This window comes from Furipterus horrens, unplaced genomic scaffold (genome assembly GCF_987537825.1).
Source record: "Furipterus horrens unplaced genomic scaffold, mFurHor1.1.pri manual_scaffold_9, whole genome shotgun sequence".
Classification (NCBI taxonomy): Eukaryota; Metazoa; Chordata; class Mammalia; order Chiroptera; family Furipteridae; genus Furipterus; species Furipterus horrens.
The window spans coordinates 55,043,352-55,055,155 of NW_028327179.1; the positions used below are offsets into that span (position 1 = coordinate 55,043,352).

The 11,804-nt window shown below is 44.2% G+C and overlaps 1 long non-coding RNA gene across 1 annotated transcript; it reads right to left on the reverse strand.

The window, feature by feature from the left end:
- Nucleotides 1-8,405: 8,405 nt before the first annotated feature.
- LOC150001782 (uncharacterized) lies at nucleotides 8,406-10,897 on the reverse strand. Its single transcript, XR_016512948.1, has 2 exons — nucleotides 10,064-10,897; nucleotides 8,406-9,839 (listed from the first exon to the last, which is right to left on the reverse strand). It is a non-coding gene; the product is annotated as an uncharacterized LOC150001782 (long non-coding RNA).
- Nucleotides 10,898-11,804: the final 907 nt, after the last annotated feature.

An 11,804-nucleotide genomic window follows, 5' to 3' on the forward strand; every position in this document is an offset into this window, starting at 1 on the left:
CCTAGAGGAAAACATAGGCAAGAAAATATCAGATATCTCACGTAACAATCTCTTCACGGATACATCTCCTAAAGCAAGAGAAATAAAGGAAAAAATAAATAAATGGGATTACATCAAACTGAAGAGTTTCTGCTCAGCAAAAGAAAACATCAGCAAGATGAAAAGGAAACCAACCATATGGGAAAACATATTTGCCAATGACATCACAGACAGGGGACTGATTTCCAAAATATATAAAGAGCTTATACGACTCAACATCAAGAAAACAAACAACCCAATTAAAAAATGGGCAAGGGACCTGAACAAACACTTCTCCGAAGAGGACATACAGAAGGTCCATAGACACATGAAAAAATGCTCAACATCATTATCCATCAGGGAGATGCAAATAAAAACCACAATGAGATACCATTTTACACCAGTCAGAATGGCCATCATCAAACAAATCAACAAGCAACAAGTGCTGGCGAGGATGTGGAGATACGGGAACCCTACTGCACTGTTGGTGGGAATGCAGACTGGTGCAGCCACTATGGAGAACAGTATGGAATTACCTCAAAAGATTAAAAATGGAACTGCCTTTTGAACCAGAGACTCCACTACTAGGATTATACCCGAAGAATCTTGAAACACCAATTCAAAAGAACTTATGCACTCCTATGTTCATTGCAGCACTGTTTACAATAGCTAAGTGCTGGAAACAACCTAAGTGCCCATCTGTAGATGAGTGGATCAAAAAACAGTGGTACATTTACACAATGGAATACTACGCAGCAGAAAGAAAGAAGGAACTCCTGCCATTTGCAACAACATGGATGGAACTAGAGAGAATTATGCTTAGTGAAATAAGCCAGGCAAAGAAAGAAAAATACCATATGATATCACCTAATACAGGAAACTAAAGAACAACACAAAGGAACTAAATAGGACAAAGAGCAGAATAGCAGTCAATAGGGGGGAGGGGAGAGGGAGAGAAGGGGGATAAGTAAGGGAAGGGATTAGTCAAAGAACCCGTATAAAAGACTCATGGACATGGACAACGGGGAGGGATATGATTGCGGGAGAGGGGGTGGGTTGGGTGGGGGAGAGAAATTAGGGGAAAAGGGGACAACTGTAATTGAAAAACCAAAATAAAAAATAAAATAAAATAAAATAAAATAAAATAAAACCACAGTGAGCCTGAGAGGGGGGAAACCTAAAATATTTCCCTCAGTCCAAACTAAGTATAATGGGAAAAAGGGTTTTGGACAGGTGAGATGTACCTGGCATACCTTCCTCTAAAGAAGCCCTTCTTTTCCCTAATGTGGGACATTGAAAAATTAATACCTGTCTTTTGTCATCTAGTGGTTACGGATTGAATGATGTCCTTTAACCCTGTTGCCCCCAGAATACAACAAGGATGCCAGCCTGTTAAACCAAGCATGCCGTTGTCCAGAGACAGCCAACCAACCTGGAGTCTGCACGATCCTTCCCCTTGTGGGAAGGCCACCCTCCCTTCCACACCCCCACTCTTATTAGGGATTTCTTGACCCAAGGGTAGGTAGGACGACGACCATGTCCAGCTTGAAGCAACTAGAGGAGCTCGAGACCTTCGTCCATTGTCCTTTATAAGATTGTAAAGGGTCTTAAGTCTGAGAGGGAGGGATTGTTATTTTTTATTGTTAAAATATTTAACTAATTAATTAATTATTTTTTAAAGAAAAGAAGAAGAATATATGAAAGGGTGAGCCATGGGCATGGACTTGGGGAGGGGATTGTCGGGGAAGGGGGGTGCTGGGTGGAGGCGAGCAAAGGGGAAAAAATTGGAACTATTGTAACAATATAATCAATAAAATATACTTAAAAAAAAAAAAACCCACAGTGAGATATCAGCTCACACCTGTCAGAATGGCTATCATCAATAAATCAACAAACAAGTGTTTGCCTGGTTGTGGAGAAAAGGGAAACTTCGAGCACTGTTGGTGGAAATGCAGATTGGTGCAGCCACTGTGGAAAGCAGTATGGAGTTACCTCTAAAACTTAAAAAATGGAACTGCCTTAAGACCCAGTGATTCCACTTCTGGGAGTTTATTTGAAGAAACCCAAAACACTAATGTGAAAGAATACATGCACCCCAATGTGCATTGAAGCATTATTTACAATAGCCATTATTTAGAAGCAGCCTAAGTGCCCATGAGTCGTCGTCGTCATCGTCGTCGTCGTCGGCAGCCGTCCGTCTCGAGAGACGATGGTGTAGCTTCTTAAGAGTCTATCTGCACCGCTGAGAATGGCTGTGCAGTCCGACTCGGGAGTGACATCGTATCTGTCTCCTTCCGTGTTGAATCGACATCTTGCGATGACGCTGAAGCTACAGAGCCTGGGCAGGGTAATATGGAGGGTCTGCTGTTGCCCATGCAGCAGACCCCCCCTCTCTTCCAGCTGAAGGGTCCAAGGGAAAGACGGAGTCGATACAGCTTGGGTTCAGGTGCGCCGCAGGAGTTGCCAGTGTTGACTACAACGTCAAACCGCCTTAGGGACTCCGGCTCCGGATTTTCTGTCGGGGTTTACTCCCTTAGCCTTTCCCCTGAAGAGGTATGCCGCAAGGCAGCGGAGGTTTTTTGGAGTCAGAGTTTTCCTTCTCTGATGTACCCTGACTGGAAGATCGAACCAGCGACACTTAGCTCGCAGGCCAACGCTCAATCCACTGAGCTAAACCAGTCAGGGCAAGCCCGTGAGTAGATGAGTGGATAAAACAGCTATGGCATATTTACACAATGGAATACTACTGGCCATGAAAAAAGAGAAAGAAAATTTTACTCTCTACAACAGCCTGGATGGATCCATAGAGCATTATGCTAAGTGAAATAAACCAGGCAGAGAAAGACAAGTACCATTGATTTCACTCATTTGTGGAATCCAATGAATAAAATTACCGAAGAAGCAAAATAGAGACAAATTCATAGAGAGCAGGCTGGCAGCTGTTGGGGGTGCAGGGGCTGAGTGGGGGTGGTGGAAGGATTGAGTAATAAAAGAAAAAAGAACAAGGACAACAGTATGGTGATTGTTGGGGGAAGGGGTGGAAGGAGGTGGAGGGAGGTATAGGGGAAATAAATGGTGGTGGGTGGAGATTGGCTTGAGGTGGTGAACACACGATACAGTGTACAGATGATTATTGTACAATTATGCACCTGAAACCTGTATATGTTTTTAAGCAGTGTCACCCCAATAAATAGAATGAAAAGGAAAAATAAATAAATAAATATAGTTTAAAAATACTGCATAATGTGAAAAAGCAAACAGAGATGACTTGGTTTCAAATTGCCCCGAAGCTCAGCCAGAATGTTCTCGAGGAGAGGATACCTCTTACTTTTATGAAACAAAGATGTATGTTACTCTGTTGACATAGCTGTGAGCTCTGTTTATGTAGCTGTGCCTATCTCTACAAAGTGGTGACTGAGTAACTGTGCCATCAGACCTATTTCCTTCAAGGTCATTGTAATGTGTATTGATAGTGGGACTGAAATTTCAATAAGCCCCACTCTACCAGATGAGGAGCAGAGATTATGCCCATTTTCACCATTTGTGCACGGTGCTTTCTCAAGGTGCTTCTCAACAAATAAATTTAAGTGCAAATCTGACATTTATTAGTGAATGTGGTTTAAAATGAAACCAAGTGAGTCATGCCCTGCCTCCTAAAAAATACATTTTGAAGTCTTAGTTAGACTCTAGTTAACTAGATAATTCATTCATAGCTGAAGACATTCATCCAGAGAAGATTCTCCTCACTATTTTAAAATCCTAATTTAAGCTTTTAAAATGTCTTTAAAAGCCATGAACTCTAAATCATACAGAAAGATTGTAGCCATGCAGCTATCAAAAGTGTTTTCACAGTAAGCTTTTGTGAGACCTCACAAACCAATCACAGGGTTTTCTATATTCAAAATAACTGTACTCCTGCATCATTTGCTGTCAAGGACTGGTGTAAGAATCACCCTTACTTACTGTGATCCTATTATCTACATGATCATGGAATTCCAGACATGAATAAATGTGGCCTCCCTCAGTGGTGAAGAACGTGTTAGTTGAGGGTGGGGCTCACTGAAAAGATGTCATTGGATTGGGTGCTTAACCCTGTGCTCCTTAACTACTTACCGCAGGATAGTCCTTCCTCCTGAGCTGGCAGCTGGCCAGGATTTTGCAGAGTTTGCTGCCATGGTTCACTCTGTAAGCAGGTGTGGTGGGGAATTTAGGGGACAGGTGGTGAACTAGAAGGGCAAATTGAACTAAGTTCTGAATTACTGTTTCTTTCTTTCCTTTTTCCCTCATAAGGACAGAAATGGGGTTTCCCCTCTGCCTTTCTCCCACTAGTGTCTGCAGCTGCTCCCTGAACATTATTCATTCTTGTCCTTTCTCCTGGCCAAAGAGCCAGACAGCTGTGACACTCTAGGTGCCCAGAAATTCCTTTTCTCCCAAATTGCCATACTAGCTTACAAATTCTATCAAAATATCAGCCCCAAATTAACATGATTATCACTCCCATTTACTCTGTGAAATCTGCAGACAATATCTCCTCTGGGTTAGGAGACCAAAGGAAGTCCATTTTTAGTGATCTGTCTCTGTGGTCCAGCACGGTGTTTGTACCCTAGGTAAGGTAGCTTTACCTGAGAACTTAACTGTGCTGAATCTAAATAAAAACAAATCTTGCAATCTTGACCAGCTTCTACCAGCCTGTGTCCACATTTCCCTCAAATGTAAGAAGAATTTACAGCATAGAAATGACCTCTGTGACAGTTGCAATCTGGAAAAAATGGACCTAATTTTTGATATAGGAAAGCTGAATGGGATGCTGTGGTTGGCAAGATGACCAGAAAAGCTAAACAAATATCCCTGATCTAACACTGTTCTCCAGACTGGTGGTTTGGGGGGAGGCCAAAATGGGTGAAGGGGATCAATTGTATGGTGATGGATGGTAACTACACTTACAGTAGCGAACACCATGTAGTGAATACACATATTGAATTATAGTGTTCTACAGCTGAAATACATATAAATTTATAGAACAATTTTACCACAATAAAAAATATTTAGACAGAAAAAAAGATATTCACTGATAAGACCCTTGAGTACATAGCTCAAACTTCAAAAATCTGATCCTCCCTGCCAGTCCCCATTCCACCTCTATTACACTGTTCCCTGCCCCCAAACTTAAAACCTTATGTACAATTCATTCACAAAATAAACAGCAAAATCCTTTGCAGACATAGAACATAATGGGCTTTCCCTTGACCTAGACTCTTCCTCCCGTTCCAGTTCCATCTTTAGATATTTCCCCCACCTCCCACCAAATCCATTCTTTATTAAACTCAAGCATCCAAATGCTCCAAATGCACTGTGCTCTTTCTCACTCCCAAGTCAGGGCTTCACCTATATTGACCCCTCCACTCCAATGGCCTTTCCTCCTTGCTTCACCTGGGGTAGAAAACATTTGGCACACTTTGATCCACAGCCTCTGAACTCTTTTCCCATGTATTGGACATTACTCTCCTTATGAATCTTGTTGGAAAACAGCACCTGTCTTCTGTTACAGAAGTTGAAAGACCCAATACTCAATCTGTCAGCTGTCCTAAGATGTGGGCAGGTAACAACATCTTGGCATATCAGCTGCCTCTGTTGGGAATGTGGAATCTGGAAGCAATGCTACCAAGAAGCAGGGCTGGGAAAACTCCCTCCTTGCTCTAACATTGGTGAGGGAAGCAATGTACAGTTCCCTGGGGGCATGTGCCATGAACAATAGCCACATCACACTCACACAACTGTTCCAAATTGTTCTATGGCCTTCCTAAAACTGTGTGGCCAGCCGATGTTCTCTCCATAGATTCTGGCCAGAAACTGTTTCTGTTAACTTGCAATTAAGACCCTGACTATTACACATGACTAGCTTCTATTTGTCCTTCAAGACCCTCTCAGTTATGAATTTTTCCAGAAGCAGCACCCATCCTCTTCCCATTCCTAGCCAGTATTTCTCTTCTGGACTACCAGAGAAGTCTGGTCCACCCCAACTCAGCACTAGTCATACCATGTCATGGCCTGCCATTCATTCACCTGTCCCCTCTTCTAGACTGGAAATTCTCTGAGGACACACTAGGTTTTGCTCATTTCTGTCTTCAGAATCCAGCACAATGCCTAACATGACACGCAATAACAGTAGCAGCAGGACTAATACCAGTAGTAATAGTAATAACATTTATTGAGCACCTACTATCTGCCCAGGGCTGCATTATCTTGTCAGGTGCAAAAAGAAAGATGTCTATTTACCAAACAAATGAATGTATACCAAGCGTTGCTCCCAAGATATTTTTAAATAGTGTGGCTCAGGCAACCCTAAGGAAACATTGGTACTATTCCACTTCATTACTTAGTACACCTTTTCTCTCTCTTTTCTTCCCCTATATATATCTTTAGTGTTCCACTCTTGTCCTCGACTAGATGCTACTTAATACCTAGAAACATGATTTGCAGCAATTATGGTGTTAGTTGCCATTGCCTTCCTTTTCAAAAGAAGCTTCTTAAAGTGTGAAAATATTTCAGAAGTATCTAAGTCTTTACTGTGGAATGGCTTACCACAGATCATACGTGTTTCTATGGCATGGCACAGGAGTGGGGATACAGAGTGTCTGTGTACCTGTGCGAAGGAGAGGTGAAAGCTGCTCTCATTCTCCCTCTGTTTGCTCTCTTCTCAGGGAAGTCCTCTTCTGGGCTCTTCCTAAGCTCCACAGAGATTTTTTTCAGGGCCTTGGCTAAGCCATCTCCCCTGGAGCAGGCTTATTGTGAGAAAGAGGAGAGAAATCTGTAGATAACTACTCCCACCTTCCACTCTCTTGCCTCCTGAATGAGTGAACACAGACTTGACACACCGTCTCTGAGCAGCTGCAGAACCTGTTCTGGAGCACCTCTCTGTTCAGCCTGGTGGTACACACTAATGGAAAGTTTGAGAGTGAACAGAGGGCTCTTTGATCAGGTATAAATTTATCTTAAAAGCAAAATCAAACAAGAAAACAAAAGGCAGGGCAAGGATGGGGACAGGACATCAGAGAGTTCCCCAGATCACCTACTGTTCTTCGGGTGTGACTTCCTGCAGGCTGTCCTGGAATGTCAAGAATATATGGTTGGAGGAGGTTGTTTACTTATTCCAAAATAAACAGATCCTTGAAATCCTTTGAAAAACTAAAGGAACAGAACACTCCATTAAGATTATTTCTTCATTTCCTCTAAACTGAGATCTTTATTTATAAGGGTGGTGGGTCTGGGCTGGAAAAATGCCAGTCAGCGGTAGATCAAAATAATAACCCCCAAGTGATCATCTCAGAACACAGCAGCAAATGTCTTTTGCAGGAACCTTAATGTCTTCGTGGAATGCGGGCTGTAGAGGAAAAAATTAAAGGAAGTCTGTAGGAAAACATGAATTTTTAAAATAGTTTACTTTGGCTAGGGGATCACCGTATTTCTGACTCAACTTTACAATATTTCTCATGTCTAAGCCAAAAGATTATGAAGTGTGGCTGTTATGGGACTTTGGGTACAGCCTGAGCAATGAGTCTCTTCTTATTCTTTTTCCTTTGGAATCCAACCCACATATACAGTTGAACCTTGAACAGCACAGGTTTAAACTGCATGGGTCCACTTGTACATGAATTTTTTTTCAATAAATACTGCAAATATTTTTTCCTTTCTTCCTTATGATTTTCTTAATAACACTTTATTTTCTGTAGCTTACTTTATTGTAAAAATATGGTATATAATACATATAACATAAAATATATGTCAATCAACTGTTTATGTTATAGGTAAGGCTTCTGGTTAACAGTAGGCTACTAGTAGTTAAATTTGGGAGGAGTCAAAAGTTATACATGGATTTTCGACTGCACATGGGATTAGTATTCCAAACCCCTTATTGCTGAAGGGTCAACTGTATTGCTCTTTTAATTTGGGCGTCATGGAGTACATACAAACTATGTGAGTTCATTGCCTGCTGTTCTCACAATACAAAACACAGTGGAGTGAGGTGAGCTACTGGCTTAATTTGGTCAGTGCATGCAGTGAATCTGAATGAATTCCAACAGTTCAGGGTACGTTGACCTCAATTATCAAGACTCGTGTACCTGTACTGTATGGATTACTCACTAACCTGTTTTATGTTACAGAGGGTTTTAAACTTTAGGGTATTTCTTCACATTTGCACTAATAAGATTTTTTAAGGTCAAAGCTTTAAAACAAATATTAAAATTGAACAACTTTGAAGATTATTTTTCTTCCTTTTTTCCTGCCTGTCGGGTCCGAGACCCCCCATGTAGCAAGGTGGGCTCTGGTACGGTGGCAGGTACAGTGGCGGGTACGGTGTCAAAGAAGAATTTCCATGGAGCCTTGGAGAGCTTTTGCATGCTTTATTGCAGCGGTGTGGCTGAGTGCTGGCGGTACACTCTCGCACCTACTCTGCATGGCCATGGGCTTATATACACTTGTTACATAAAGGTGGCTTCTAGCCCAGAATTACATCAATCACCGGAAATCATTACATCAGTGGTGATACAACAACTATTGTATCGCCACCAGAGCTCATCTGCTAACTCCATTATCTGAGGGCCACTGGATCTGAAGGCCACTGGAAGCAGTTGGCCCAACACCTGGACTCTGAGACCTTGGCCACATATCGCCAGGGCCTACTCCCTGAAACTCCACCACTATGTGGCCATGGTTTTCAGATGACAGATCTGCAGCAAACTGGATCCTTGGGCCCACAATCCACAGCAACAATAAAGAGCACAACATCCTATTACCAATATGCCAGCTATGATGGCGAGGCTATCTAGGACCCAGCACCAGGTGGTCCCTAAGGATTGCCACCACTTCAGCAAGGAGTTCTCTGTGGAAGCCTGAATACTCTGCACCTCCTCATCTATTTCATGGAGGGCATCTTGGATATCATCCTAATGATTAGGGATGTACATAAAGCATTCGACTTGCAGGAGGGCACAGGTTCCTCCCTGGGCTGCTGTGAGTACATCCAAAGCCATGCGGTTCTGCAACACTATTTTCCGCATCTGGGTAGTCTCATCTAGCATCAAAGCTAAGGCACGATGAGTCTGGTTGAGAGCCTGAGCTTAGCTAATGCCTCAACCTCTAATTCTACCTTGATCGTCCCTCCACCAGGAAGGAAAAGAGCTAAAGGATAAAACCACCAGGGGGCTCGTTTCTCACGATGCCACTTGTGATAAGACAGTATTCCAGCTGGAAACAGTTGGGGGCAAGGTGGCCAATACTCTTCCCTGTATATAGGGGCGTCCTCAAGTACAGCATCCTACCCATGGCAGCCGCAAATCCACAGATACCTGGCAGGGAGGAAATCAGTGGGTTTGGTTCCCATATATGGGAGTCCATCCCACCAAGTATCCGCGGCTGTGTGAATCATGGTGGAATTGCATAAAGCTCTTGGTATCCACCCTACATGCCACTTGGCATTCCCTATAGGTTGCTCTATACAATGGGGAGCTTGAATATGAAGGCCAACCTGCTCAGCCAAAAGCCATCCCCAACCATTGTCAATAGCATAGCCCACCCAAGGTCTGGAATTCCCTTGGTCCATTCGCAGGAAAGCTTCAACAGTGCGTCAATGGGTGGCCCAGGCCAGTGAAGTGTGATTGTCCTCCTGCAGCTGCTGCCACTCTGTTAGGGAGGTGGGAGTGATGAGCCAGGGCAATCTTCTTGTGGTATCCAGAGGAAGCTCAGTGCAGACCCAGCAATGGGAGACATGCACCCAGGCGTACATATGTGCCAAGGAGGCTATTGCATTTCCCAAGTTCAATCTGGATGGAAAGAAAGATATGCTTTAGAAACCATGAGGGGGAGATCCTGCCCCTCTAGTAAGATGCAGGCTATGCATCATCCTGGGCCAAGACAACAGCTGGCAAGGCTTCTGCCCAGGGCGAGCATACTAGACCTGCAAACCAAGGGGAAGTAAAGACACTGGCCAAAGAGCTAAGCATAGTTCCCCTTTCTGTATGACCTCTTGGTCCTTAGGTAACATTACCTGAATAGAGTTAGGCCAACTGCACATCCAAGTGTGCACTTGCAAGTGTTGGGCACATCCAACTAGACTACTCTGTCTCAAGGGACCATGGCCAGGTCCATGCTGCTGAAGCGTTCAGGTACAAAGTCCATGATGCAGGTAGAAGGAGACAAGCTGCTCCCACTTGTGGGCACACCGCAGGATCAATCTGTTTCCCACTAACATGCAAAAGGAAGGCTCTTCCCTTTACTACTAATTCCAGGGGAGAATACCCCATTCGACAAGGCTGCTCATTCAGGACTTGAAGGACTTATGGTAGCTGATGAACCCACCCCTGAAGGGAAGGTTCATGTGATGCTAGAGCTTTCAGCTTCTCCTTCAGCAGGCTGTTATACCATTCAATCATTCCCGTGGCTTGTGGGTGGTATGGCACATGCAGTCCATCTGATGTCTTCTTGCTCAGCCCACCGCTGGACTGCAGATCCTGTGAATGTGACCCTTGGTCACTGAAAACACTCAAGCGTCATCCAAAATGAGCACATAGATACCCCAGGGCCTTAATCATATGTTGCTGATCTGCTGGGGTCACCAGGAAAGCAAACAAGAGGTCCGTATTAATATCTATGCCTGTCAGGGCATATTGATAACCCTGATACTTGGGAAGCAGACAAATATAGTCTACTTTCCAGTACTGCAGAGGCTGGTCTCCCCATTTCACCATACCTTCTTGGTAGGGGAGGCGGTGCCACGGTAAGTGCAAACGGGAATGCCGTTCACATTCATGGGTGATCATTACCGCTTCAGCCTCTGTTAACGGCAAACTATACCTCTGCGCTATTAGCAATAGCATCTTTGGACCAACGTGGCTACATCACTGATGGAGCCATCGGGCCCCTGGGAGAGACTGAAGAACATGTACCTTTGCTAAGCTGTCAGCCTCGTCATTTCCTGGCACTTGTAGGGGATGATGACCTGAGACATGATAAATCATAGCCCCTACCTGAGAACTTCTTTCCCAGAGGTCCTTCCACATGTCCCTGCCCCTCGAGGGTTGTTGCCCAATCTTCCAGTCTTGCAAGTGCCACTGTGGGAGCTACAGGGTCAGGCCACAATATACAGCCCAACTCTCCATGCACACAGTTATGGATCCGGTTTCTCTGGTAAGAATCATCCATACTGCATGGAGCTCAGCCCACTGGTTACTCTGACTGAGACCTGTCTCAAACCAGATAGTATCTGTATCTGGCTGGAAGGCCATGGCCATCCAGGTAGGGGGATTTTCCTGACTGGAGCCATCCATATACCAAACATCCTTGGGTATCACACCTTGGCCTTCCTAGTATGGACTTGGGTCTATGGGGTCCAGTGTGAAAGGCAACCCCTCTATCTGCTGGAATGTTATAGGGCCTAGGAGAGAATGCAATTTTTCAGCAAGAGGACTAGTAGAGACCTCTGAGTGCTGCTTGAGTTACGCACTGGACTTAGCAAGGGTGGAGGCTTGCGCCACCCTGACTTTGGGGTCTTCAACCACAACTTCACCCATCCAGCAATAGGAAGAGCAGTGTGTACTATGATGCGCTGTTCCCCCATCAAGGCTTCACAAGCCTGCAGGGCAGTGTATGTAGCTGCGAGTTCCTTCTCTATGGTTGAGTAGCACACCTCAGCTCCATTCCACAGCTGAGATCAAAACTGTAGAGGCATCCTCCATTTCCCCTGGGCTTTCCACAGGCCCCGACCATATCCCTCATTATCAGTTGAGACA